The sequence below is a fragment of the Amblyomma maculatum genome, chromosome 2, assembly GCF_055883805.1.
Source record: "Amblyomma maculatum isolate TAMU_Amacu chromosome 2, ASM5588380v1, whole genome shotgun sequence".
NCBI classification, from domain to species: Eukaryota; Metazoa; Arthropoda; class Arachnida; order Ixodida; family Ixodidae; genus Amblyomma; species Amblyomma maculatum.
In genome coordinates, this window is record NC_139345.1 from 65961668 (window position 1) to 65975389 (window position 13722).

The 13722-nt window shown below is 42.4% G+C and overlaps 1 protein-coding gene across 1 annotated transcript in view; it reads right to left on the minus strand.

Annotated features, from left to right (window-relative positions):
- LOC146198861 (synaptogenesis protein syg-2-like) overlaps positions 1 to 13722 on the minus strand; it is a 359012-nt gene that overhangs the window by 120180 nt on the left and 225110 nt on the right. The window lies entirely within an intron of this gene.

A 13722-nucleotide genomic window follows, 5' to 3' on the forward strand; every position in this document is an offset into this window, starting at 1 on the left:
TTTTAATGTCTTCCCCAGCGCGAACATACGCCGTGCCTATGAATATTCCAAACACTCATTTTCCCGATAGCGGGTACCCTCGCGCTGCCAACCAATAGGTCCCATGTGAGCGCGCTGCCAGAGGTCTCTTTTAGTGCAAATACTTGTTATGGAAAAGAACGTTCGCTACCCCTTGTTTCTTATTATTTTTAGCAACTGGAGCCTTGTCAATATTGCACAATTTTGACAACCCGCTGTGACTCTCTTCGTTTTGCCACATGGTCTGATACAGCAGAGAACCTTTAACGGAGCCTTAATCAAAGGAAGTGCTTTTATACTGCACTTGGTTATCTAGACAATGATAGCAGTAGGCGCAATAACGGCAACATGCAAAAGAAAAAGAAAGGAAATGTTCTATGCAGAACATCCGTGCCGCACAACTCCTATTACGAAGAACGCATTTGTTTTACCCTATAGTGCTGGCAAAATAACCTTTCTGAATTTTTGTTTCCTTTTTTACACGCCAGGCGTCACATACGAAATTATATTTCAGTAGCCTTCTCGGCTTAAAACTACTACAACTACAAATCGATTCACATTCCCATTGTGGTGCTTCAAAGCCTTACCAGCGCAGGATGAGAAGGATCACACTTTATTGTTTACCTATTTTTACTTCTCGTAAAATATTTGTCGTACCCACCTTACTCTACTAATCTTAAATGGCTGCTAGATGTTTTAGAAATCTTTGAGCTTAGATGAGATGAGCGTAAGCAACTTGCAGGCAAGGAGTCTGAGTATGGGATGTAATCACCGAATAAAGTGACGTAGGCGTTGAGACTTTTCCGCAGGGCATAGTGCCGGGTTTGGGCCGCAGCCATGACGCCATGTATAGCTGCTCTGTGCTTCCAGCAAAGAAAAGCTGGCTTAAATGCAGAAAACCTACGCAACTGAACAAATAGCAAATGAGTAGTTGATTGACAGCATCGGACGGCGCCGGACGGCATGTGGGTAAAGCCAGTAGAAACCTATACATTCGGCAACAATGACGTCATTACGAGTTTCTCTGCACTTCTGCGGCCAATTTAGAATAAGCCTGTACTTGCATTTTGTGAATACGTCATTATTTTGAATGCTAACTCGAAACTCCTATCTTTCTGTGCAGACCTCGTACATTAAAATCTTTGAGCCTCGTAGAAAAGTAAAAAAAAAAAAAAGCACATCCGCTGTTCTTTAAATTTTGTTCTATGCGAATGCAGTATTGCGCGCCTGCTACAATAATTTAAAATCACTCCGTAATTTATGCGGTGGTAGAGGAACCACAAATGCGTTGACATTTAAAATGAAGTCATAGGTATCAAACGCCTCAAGAAGAGGCATTCCCTTCGATACTTCTGAAAATGCGCACAGTAGATTGGGTCTTTTTAATTAGTTTAAATTTAATTTTCAACACCAATAAGTCATAACCGGGAATCGACACAAAGCTTGGTTAGAGCATGAACATAGCTAGTTCGTTTTGACCGAGTCACAATAAAAAATTAAAAAAAAAAACGCACTAAACAACACTAGCTTCCAAAGCGACGCCCTCCAACGAGATGAAACCGAAGTTTACTCTACACGTATAGATTGGTATAGGCGATAGCAAAGGAAGTGAGGAAAAGGATAGGGCGAATAATGCTGTAGGTGCTCTTTTCACTCTTTATTATTATTATTTTTTTTTTTTTGACTTGGCTGAAGACAAATTGGCTTGCCATAGCAGACGTTCTGAACATTCGTAGACGTGCTCTATACCGGACATCGTTTGGACCAGGTGGCCCAAGCTGCGCCTCTCTCGTCGTACGTTACTGATACATTAGTGACAATATTTCGCGTCTTACTGCCGCATTTTTCACAAAAGCAAGCACTTCGGCGCGTATTTCACCAGCACTGTTGTTTCGAGTCTGATAGCCCAAGCCGCCAACTAGCCGGGGCGTTTTATCTTAACGTCCTTTTTCAGAGGCCCTGGCTGCAACTGCAGAAACAGCGGTATTGGTAAAAAAAGGTAGAGAAGAGAGGGAAATGAAGAAAAGGCGAAGGCAACGCGAACTGGCCGGCGAGGTAATATCTGGGACGAAGACGAGATCAGCGATCCGCCGGCTCCTCGTAAGCACCTCACTCACTCATCTCTGCTTGTTTATTTTTTATTTGCTATTCCATCGCTATCACGTTTTCCTTTCCTCGATAAACCACGCGATAGCCATCATCAACGAGTCAGGGAAGTCACGAAGCTCTTAAAGCTAAGCGCCGCTAGGGCAGCCGAGATAACGAGGAGTGAGGGAGAGTGGGCGAGAAAGAAAATTTGGAACAGCAACGGCAGCGTATGCCAAAGGTCTGAACCTGCGAAGAAAAACAGAGTACGACGGGGCGGGGGCAGTGTAGTGCAGACTACGGCGCAGAATACAGGCTTGTCTTGCTGCAGCACTGCCGAAGCCTGTCAGGGGAAGTAGTGGGCTCTGGTGCGCGCAGGCAAGTTTTAGGGCTCACGAGGAGAAGGCATTTAGCGGCATAGCAGATGATGACGACGAAGAGGACGGTGGTGTAGGTGCGCGACAGGAAAAGGAGAAGACGACCTTAGCCGAGTCTTCTCGGGCGAAAAACACCGGCTTGGGAAGGACCGAGATCCCCGGTAGTAATGGAATATTTAATGCACCCTTCGCAAGATTCTTGGCGCAGGAATAGACCGAAAAGAAGAAAGCGTTCATAGAGTACGTAGAGAGAGCACCTTTCTGACGCGCACGCAGGACTGCGTCAATTCCTCGAGCCGTTCCTTAACGCGTTTTGTGTGATGTTTATTTCTCTTCTTACTATATTTTACTTCTGATATTTAGGAAGTGTTCGTACTGCCGGACGGGCTATATTAAACCCTTTTCGCTTTTAGTAAGACGGGATTTTCACACGAGCAAAAATGACTTGAAGCGCTGACGCAAAATGAAACCAACCCCCCCCCCCCCCCCCCCCTCTTCACAACCCCTCCCGTTTAGGAAAGAGACGAAAGCTAGAAAATGAAAATTCAGAGCGTGTATTCGCTAAAGATGGCGAAAATATTAGCGCTGTAAAGTTTAAATTGTCGCCTTATATTGAAAGAGACTGAGCCCAGCAGATAATGCTGAACTAACGAACCAGCTAGGAAAGATTTCACTCGAGGAAGCTCCAAACAGCGCTATAATATCGCTCTGTGTGCTTCGCAAGGAAGTCGCAAAGTAGGTTTCGCCAAATTCTCTGACTAAACCAGTAAACCAGTAGACGTACATTTTAAAAATAACCTTGCAACATTTATTCACAGTCGACTTACGTCAGACAACAAATACCATTTTCAACATTTTGTCCAGAAAGCGTGCAACACAACTCAGCATGGTCGTGATGATTACTCAACGTTGTTTAAGATTTCTTTCTGCCTTGGAGTTAAGTGCCTTGAACTTTCAGCTTGAAGCATAGTTAACGTTATTTTTATTATGTGCACCATTTCCTTTCCATCGACGAACAAGGCCGGTAAACGCACGGTTAGAAAATATACTCCTTTTTTATTCCTTTTACTAACGCATATTGTTACTTCTCATTATGTTTGTATATTTCGTTAGTCAACATCAGCTGTTAATTGCCGCGAACGCCCAAAAGCTTAAAAAAAAAAAAAGGGGGACCACGAGTCTGGCAGCACACTCAGCGCTTCGAGAAGCAGCTTACATCCCGACGCTAAGTCCTGAAGCGCTAATGCCAACACACGTCGCTAATAGGACTCCAAATTGCTAATAAGGGCGTTCAGCGCTAATGAGACTTCATACCGAATTGGCGTCGAAAAGCAAAATGGGATAACACCGCAGTACAAGGGCCCGCTCTTTTTTTTTTTTTTTTTTTCCGTTTTCTTGACCTTCGCCGATGAGGACTTCAAGTCTGCACAACTTGTACAGTGCAGGCAGCAGCTAAATCAGACAAACCACTTAAACGCACATCTTATTTCCTAGCACGTGACGGTACAGTGACACTACTACAAGAGAGTTAATGGCTGAGCTAGTTGGTTCTCAGACATAATAACAGGGCATTCAGCGTGACACAGACACACATAAGTAAGCACCTGTGGTGTCTATTTTTCTTGTGTGTGACTATGTCGTGCTGAATAATCCGATATTATGTATATCAATACTTCATCTATTCAGTATGTTGCATAAAATACTTTGCAATATTGAGCGAGTATATATTTCGTCCTTCCTGTAGATTTCTGTGAGTACTAATTTGCTGTTCTCGGTAGCATGAGATTGACAGCACTTCCCTGGGTGCAACGGGTAACTGAAAGCAAAGTAGTGAGTTTAGAGTGGCCATTAAAATAAAAAAATATAGTCATAAAATTCCATAGCCGTGAATGCGACACAGACTGTCGCGAGCGCGCAAACAAGAGGAAGCGCACTTGTCGCAACATAATAAAGCTCGTCATTTGAATCTCCCTTCGCTGGGACAAATGCAAAATGCATGTGTGCCGAATATATAAGCTAAGCAAAACAAATTGGAACCAAGCCGCACAAACGTGCCTGAGTGCCCTAGGCGTGGTGTATTTGACTCAAAATGCAAGGGTTCTGGAAGACAGATTTTCGTGTCACCCTCCTATCTGAAAGCAAAGGCCCTATAGTTGGTAGCTCCCGCCAAATCGGACATGTCATGAGATGAATGACGTCAGGAAACTCTGTGTCCAATCACTGGCCAGCCATACCAGCCATTAACTGCCACATGTCAACAAGTGAGAACCATGATCATGGCTTTTCATTCACAACGCCACGCCATCAGGAAACCCTGTGTCCAATCACTCGCCATCCATGCCAGCCATTAACTGCCACATGTCAGAACCATGATCATGGCTTTTCGTTCACAACGCCAACATCGACAACGTCGACGCCTGATTTTCTCATTTTCATAGTTCATCAGTTCTTTAAAGATTACCATTATTTCAAGCAAATGAATGAAGAATAGAAAGCGCCTGTAAGAGCACGTGCATAATCTTCTATGCATCTAAAAAAGAAAACAAAAAATATCCTTGAAGCATTGGGGGAGTCATTTTTCAATTGTAAATATATACTCAAAACCGCTTTGTCATTCTACAAAAGAGTTTCTCTGCTTTTTGCGGAAATTAAAAAACAAATGTGGGGATAGATTGAACAGACTTTGGAAGCGCATAAAGTTCTTATATTGCCTCCGAGATGCATCCATATGTTTCCCCTTTAAAGATAAGAAAACAAAACTGCAGCGTTTTGTGAAGCTCTCGATGGTATGCGGATTAATGAAAGAATTTTTAATTAGCTCCCCTCTTCAGCCAACTTGTTATCTTCTTGCGTAAAGAGAAAATGCATGCAAGGCTTACAAATGCGCAGACGTCAGTGCACGTGTGAGATCAAGAGCAATTATAATAATGAACGATTTCAATTCTCTTCTGAGAGTGTGCGATGTTTGTTCGCAAGCACACATTATTACTTGATGCTTGTCTTCAACACGTATAATGGCGAACGTATGACACACAAAATAAAAAGTCCAATCCGTTTTGATGTTGTTTCTTACCTCTTATGCAAGAAAGTCGAAATGAATGGCAGCTTGAAGTTATCACTTCACCTTTATGTATTGTTGCGCACTGCTGCTAATGAAAAGCCTTTTAATACATTCTACAGAACGCAAATCATAAACCGAACGGATTAATTTTTTACGACAGATGCTATAGTTCACATCTTGTCGAAAAACTCGAGAAAAACCTCCCGATAGTAATGAAGGCTTCATCATGCAGGAGTACCGCTGCATTTTTTCTGGCGTATGGTAATTATTTTTGAACACGGACGTTTTGTTCGAATTAACATTCCTAACAAAAATGAAAGATGGCTTCAATGCGTTTTATTGATACTCTGAACACCCATTTATTGCTTTATTTTTTTTATAGATTTTGAGGCACAACTAAGAGCTGAAACGGCGCAAGAATAGTAAGACAAAAAGCGAATAATGAGTTGTTTTTTTCTTGCCCCCTGGGTAAAATTAATTATTTCAGCGCACGTTACAACAACCATGGCGTGGGATATATGAAGTGAAAATGCTACAAGCTTCACTGCTTCTTTTTTCTTTCACCTAATCGCTGCGAGCTGACACTGTTCAAATTAAATGGAGCGCATTTTCAGTGACCACACGTCGTTCCTGCATCGCTGAGTTCATGTTTCTGAACAGTTTCATGAGGCGCTAATAATTAAGTGCTCCTAAAGCGAGAAATTAACATCAAAACAAATGAGTCTTATCACTGCTTTCTTTAGCGCCATGTGCCCGTTATGAAATGAGAAGCGTTTAAAGTTTTTTTTTTGTTTTTTTTTTTTTTTTTTTTGCGAATATATGTACAATAAATATTTCTAATTTTCGCCTTTTCGATGGTCTTACTGGTACACTGCATGTCCTGCGGGGCGACAGTTACCTGATCGAACTTGGGAGAACTGTACTAGTTGTTCGGTTATATTTTAACAGAACTCATTTCGATTTTTGCAGCTTTCTCACATATGCTCCAGACTATATCTAATAAACTAATCGCTCTTGTTACCAACAGTTCAAGAAAAATTAGGAAAAAAATTCTTATGAGCAAATTAATGTGTATGCTATACTTCACCCACCTGGATAAGCAAATCGATAATATATATAAAAAACTAGAGGATCTGTTCGAATTCGTAGCGACAATGTTTGAGCGTTGCCTGCGGTGCGACAGCCAAGCATTTTGCACACATATGTTGTGCCCTTCTTTTTTCTCGCATGAAGAGATGCGAATGCGAACTCGGACTTGCTTAGCCCTGTAGTAATACTCTGAATTGAAGTTTCTTAATGACCGCTCACAGCAGTGGCAGTTAACCTGTTAGTTTGTTTAGACTCGTTGGTTATGACGTCTTTTCCATATTCCTCGGCTCTCCCCTTTCATGGTAGCCATCATCTAGGTTCTTTCCGTAGCAACCATCTTCGCTATCCGCATTCATTCATTCATTCATTCATTCATTCATTCATTCATTCATTCATTCATTCATTCATTCATTCATTCATTCGGTCTTTTGCAATTCGTTCCGTAGTTTCTCTCATACCCTTTTCAGTTTTGCTCCTTTAATTAGAGCTTCATACTGATTATATTGTTTGTTTGTTTGTTTGTTTTTGTTTGGTTTGGTTTGGTTTCTCAAGCTCTGACCCATTTTCTTCCAAAGGAAGCCATGTACACAAGTGCCACCTAAATGCGTCTCTCCGTGCATATATATACCTGGTAAAGATAGCTCTGTTGTTACACTTTAGAAGCTTACAGAAAAGCACGCTCTACAGACATTATTGAGCGCATGACCTATAATAACCCTGTGTGTTGAAGAATGATCGAAGTAATCCAATTCTAATTTAACCTTAATACATTTGCTTGACATGGGAGAGCTTAATAGGTGAAATTTGATTTTGTTCAGCGTAACACCCTGAAATAATGCTTGAGTTCATTTGTTTGGGCCGGTGACAAATTTATCGTCTTTTTTTTATTTGGTGCTATCCATCTGAAAAAAAAAAAAAAAAAAAAAAAAAGAAACTAAGCTATCGCCTATTGAAATTTGATTTTGTCCAGCGTAACATCCTGAAACAATGCTTGAGTTCATTTGATTTGGCCGGTGACAAACTTATTGCCTTCTTTTATTTGGTGCTATCCTATGAAAAAAAAAAGGGAAGAAACTAAGCTATCGTCGCAAGTGATCATGTTTCGTGTAAAACCGCAATACACTCTCGCTCTGTGAAGAAACATATGGCAGGTTCATCAAATTCCAACTGCAACACATTCTAGCCATCTGCAGTGAACGTCATCGCATTCATGAAGTTCCAACAGAGCCGCTGAGTCATTTAATCTAGGCCGCCACCGCGATGGTACAGGGGTTGAGATGCCCGACTTCCGTGCCGGAGTTACCGAGTTTAATCCCGACCACCGGCGACTGCGTTTCGATGGAGGCGAAAAGGAGTTGAGTCCGTGTGCTGTGCGATGTTAGTGCACGTTAAAGAGCCCCAGGTGGTTGAAATTTTACGAATCCTTCACTACGGCGTCTCTCCATAGCCTGACTCGCTTTGGGACGTTAAGCCTTACAAAACTAAACCATTTAACGTAGGTACCAGCAGCTTTGCCATGCTTTTATCCTCCGCTTCGCCTCTGGTTTAAACCCGCGCTCTCACCATATCTTGACAGCTGCTTATAGAAGATATATAAGCTGCCTAATTGAGGCTCGCTTCCTCAGTCTAGCCATGAATTATGCGATGCCTGAGCCGTCGACGTCTACACTCTGTCGCAAATGTCGGGCCGAATCGGACAATCCTACTGATGTAGCCCAGCGCGAGGTGTACCTCGCTAGTCATAGGGAACATAGTCGTGTCATGTTTGCGTCCGAGCGTTCGGATCAGCAAGACACAAGGCTAGCCCGCTTTAGTAAGGCTTACCAGGAACGACCACATTCGTTGACTGGCCTCAGCCAGGGTTGCACCCTGCAAATGTTTTGTTGTAGCTCAATTTCAATTAATAATACAATCACAAATATAATCGATTGCAACATTAAAAGAAAAAAAAAATGTTAGAGAGGTTGGCTCTGCCAACCAACCTAGCATCTTGCGAAAGCGTCAAACTCTCTCCTGTCTAGCCACATTTAAGGACTTTCTCAAGTAATTTTGGGGACGGGGCACCGATATTTCGGTGGAGAGCTATGTCTATTTTGGTGGTGGGCCAAGTCAGCTTTGAACGTAGGTCAAAATTTTCAAAACGCGCAGAATAAGTTTTGTAGACTGGGGTGGCCCCCCAGATATCGCCAATGGGCCGAATTTGTTAGTCAGAAAGCCTTTTATATTTAACGCACTCTAAGAGTACAATGTGATAGCAGTGCATTTGGATCCACTGCTCACGGATGGAAGTTGATGAACAGAATGACACGCAGTGCACAGCGTGTGAGGGCCGTAGTAACGAGGTTCCATATTCGCTTATCCGCTTACTCTGCTCTGCTCTAAAGCTTTTCTATGAGGTTTGCAGAGACTTCGAACCAAATGCTTTATTGGTTTTGAACGCGTGAAGCATTACTTCCCAATCACAGTGCCTCTGGAGTTTGAGTAGCGCTGGAGGGAATGTCCCTAGGGAATACTCTTAGGAAAGGTTATGCGCTACGTAAATAACTAACAAGTTAGAAGACTGAACAGCCATTGCCGTAGCTCTGTTGGTACAGCACTTAACGCAAAATTCTGACATCATGGGTTCAGATCCAACCGACGGCATGGCATTGCTTTACAGCTTTATTGCTACAGCGTTCATTGGCAAGTTTCGCGTTATTTCGCATTTTTTTCTGAACCTAGTACCTCATGAGATCCACAGATGGCGCCATGCACTCGTGCGCCCATATTGTTTCATTTCACTTTGTGGAGCAAACACCGTCGTCCTCATCGCGTTGCCCAGGCAGGAAGGCGCTATGGCTGCAGCCGGTCACGCCTCGTGTAAAGCAGCAATCCACTCTCGCGTCGAGCAGTGAACCTAGGTCGTCGTCTTTATCAAGTTACAACTGGAAAGCACTGTCGCCCTGTGCACTAGAAGAGATTCCCTCTGCCCCACTCCTTCATTTCACCTAGGTAAATGCACCATGCGATTACGCCATCTTGCTACAAACAGAGCCCATAGCCATGCCAGACAGATTGCCGAGACATCTTAACAAGGAGAAGCCAGTCCTAACACTTTGCTTAGGAGATTACCAAGCGCGGAAGCAAGCCAAGGTCGAAGCGGATGCAGCGACTGCGGCTACGGCCGATGGCTAACGCTCGTGAAACTTGGTTCAACTATAGTTGAGCCTTTACAATTTTTCTGCTACTTTTTAATAAATTAGTTCCACGAGAAAATTGTTATTGCGTATTGATCAAGGCCAAATAAATTTTGCTATGCTTTGCTTGGTGTCAATGCTTGCTGACCACCTTCAACTTTCTCTCAGAACCCGCTACGCCATCAATACATTTGTTTACTGATTTGTGTTCAATGACGCGCGTATTCTAGAACACTGGGGCAACGTTGTGCATCAGGAATAAAAAGGTTTTAAGTGGAACAGGCTAAGCTTGAACATTGTTGCTGCCCTTACTTACCGCCCCAATTCCTTCAATGACGTCTGACGCACCACGACTTCATAGGTCTTGCTTTTTAAAAATCAATAGCATGTCTTGACAAGGTATCAGCGATTTAAACATTGCTAGGGGTGCAGTATTAGTATCCTAACTACCTGAGCATATTTAGCGGTATTCTACGGCTACGCGCCTGAATCGGAATATATATCAAGCGTCTAGACAGCGTGGTATAATATCTGCAGTGAATTTCTCAAATATCCCTGTAGGCGAATTCTGCCACCTTTGTTTAACTTTATGCAGACTAATTATTTAGCAAATATCTTTAATAAGTCTTATAAACGCAAAGAAAGGCCGTGTGAACTTGAGAAACTGGATTAATTAACGTAAACAAAAACTTGTCTTCGCGTAGCTGCAAGGAAACTCTTTTACCATGAGTACGGGGGCTTGACAAAAAGACTCTGTCGCAAGTTATTTTTTAAAGTGGATGCTCAGCAAATGTTTACTTTGGGCTCTTTTTGTAGTTATAAGAAGACTAGGTTTCCTACCGCGGAATATGCAAGAGTAGGTTCAGTTAGAAGAATTCACGGCTTGAAAGAAAGCCAGTTCATGTCGTATTTCTCGTTGTGGTAGTTGGATTTTTCAACACTCCAGCGCCCGTTACAGTGTTCATCGGCATGGCTTTGAGCGCTTCGTTCCGCGCATAGAAAAGAGTTTAGAACAAGGCTAGCTTTCAACAAAGTGCTCCGTTAAATGTTTTGTTTTATTTTTTGTGAAACTTTCTACTTGAAAAGTCTGTCGTCTTTCGTGACCTTTAAAAATGTTTATTTCTTTTATTTAAAAAGTCAACATACTACAGACTACAATATACTCCTCTATGTTTTAGGCGACTGGAATGAACAGGTCTTTTTAATTTTTTTTTTCTTTTTCTTGAAACCATTTATCCTTGTTCACTTCGGCGATCTGTCAAAACAAGTTTTATATTTTGTTAACAACAACACGCAGTTGGCGTTTTTGTTCTCTTCGCGAGGACACAAATTAGCTTAATTTAACCTGTTATCTAAAGTCCTAAAAACACGCAGGCACACAAACACGTGCCAAAATATGCCGTGGAATCGTCTGGTAATTCCCCATCCTAATAGAGTACGCCTCTACCCTTTCAACCATAATCGTGCACGAGCCTTTTTGAGATTGAAAGCTGCGACAAAATAATGAAACGAAAAAGAGATTTCCCGATGGGAACGAGAACTTTAAGAAAACCTCTCACTCGCGCATCGCTAATCATCTAATTGATCAATGGCCGACGGCGAACGTGCTGTCGGCTACGTCCTATTCGCTTTCGTTTACGTCATAGCCGTCTGCGTCGAAGAAAATGCGTTTGCAGATCTTACTGTTAATTGCTGCTGCAAATGAAGACAGCGCTAAGACAAGTTGCTGTCACTTAAAGCAGCAAGAAACAACGACTATGACGTCAATGACGAGTTGCCCACACATAAAATAAAAAAAAATGAAGTGAACAATGGAGATAGAAATAGCGCAAAATATTAAGTGTTTTATTTATAGCAGTAGGTCCTCATATACGCCGTGTGCACACGTGCCTTCAAAACAAAAAGGAGGGAGGGAGGAGGGAGCAGGCAAATCAAGTCTGCGCCTAAGTCAACAACAGTCACGAAGGAAGTTCTTTTCCGCATTATACAGCATTGCAGAAGTATCACTGACGTAATCGTCGTCATTTACATTGATATGGTACGCTTATAAAAGCTCACGGACTATTTTGTACTTGCTCCTGCCCAGAATCTTAAAACTCCTGAGCCGTGGCTCGCAACATTTGCATGCAGTGCAGTCAGCGATAAAGTTCGCTCCTTTTCGAGATCGAATTGAAGTGAGCATGCTCCCCTGAGCGTTCATTCACGCAGCGGCCTGTCTGGCCTACTACACACGTCCACCCTTCAGCAGGATTGCATAAACCCCACCCCTTGCACACATCACAAACGTTCCGGCACAAAACATTCGTCATCATCATCATCATTATCATCCTCTTCATCATCATCATCAGCCTGATTATACACACTGCAGGGCGAAGCCTATCCCATTTTCTTCATTAACCCGGTCTTGTGCTAGCTGCACCCATTCGACATCTGCGAATTTCTTAATCTCATCCACCCACCTCACTTTCTGCCGCCCCCTGCTACACTTACATCCCCTTAGAATCCAATTGATTACTCTTAGAAACCATCGATTATCCTCTCTTCGAATACGTCCTGCCCATGCCCATTTCTTCTTCTTAATTTCGAATAGAATATCAGTAACTTGAGTTATTTTTTTTTTTTTTTTTACGCACTCTGCGCACTTTCTATCTCTTAACGTTGCATCTTCCATTTTCCGTTCCGTAGCTCTCTGCGTTGTTGTCCTAAACTTGTGTAGAACGCTTTTCGTTAGCCTCCACGTTTCAGCCTAATAGGTGAGTACAGGTAAGATCCAACTGTTGTACACTTTCCTCTTGAGCAATAAAGCTGAGCTGCTTGCCACAATATTTGAGTACCTTCTAAATGCTGCTTTCCATATTTTCATAGCTTCTAAGATTTTCTTAACCTCGTCATCAGTTACTGGCGGAACGTCTGATTGCTCTTCATTACAGCCAATTTCATTCTTGTTCTGACTACTATGGCTACTGTTCAGGCCCGTATAGAACACCTCGGCTACCTTGATTACTTTGTCCATGTTAGTAATGACATTGCCCGCCTTGTCCATCGGTGCATATATCATATGTTTGTCTAGGCCTAATTTCCTCTTTACTGCTTACAGGCTTCGATTTATGTTTAGAGCATGCTCAATTTTCCCCATGTTATACTTCCTTATGTCGCCCACCTTGCGCATATTGATTTGCTCTGATATTTATGCCAGCTCTGTAGGGTCTGTTTGGTTGGAAGCATTCATACTTTGGCGTTTTCTGTATCCTGAGACAGTTTACCGTATCCTCTCTAACAATTCTACCGCTTACATCAACCGCGCACTCAGTAATTATATCTCTAAAATTACAGTTCACTGCTTCTAGGCTAAGGTGAGCTTCTTCGGTTAGCACTGAGTATCTATTCTGCAGCAAGAGCCTGAATTCTTCTAATTTTCTTCCTTACCGCTAATTCTTTAAAGGACTTCTTCCTCACTAATCTGTTCCGCCTCCTCTTCAAACCCAAATTAATTCGAGACCTTACCATCCGGTGGTCACTGCATCGCACCTTTCCAATTACGTCTACATCCTGCATAATGCCGTGGTTAAAACACAGCATGAAATCAATTTCATTTTTAGTCTCTCCGTTAGGGTTTTCCATGTCCACTTGCACTTATTTCTTTTGCTGACGAAGGTATTCATGATTCGTAAGTTGTTTCGTTCACCAAACTTAACTAGTAACTCCCCTCTGCTACTTTTTGGTTTAATGCATAGTTGCCCACTGCATGGTCTCCCGCTTGCTTTCTACCTACGTTGGAAATTATAGTCGCCCATCAGTACATAATAATGTGTTTTTACTTTCCCCATTGCTGATTCTACATCTTCATAGAAGCTTTCTACTGCCTGGTCATTATGGCTTAATGTAGGTGTGTATGCTTGTACAGCCTAAAGCTTAC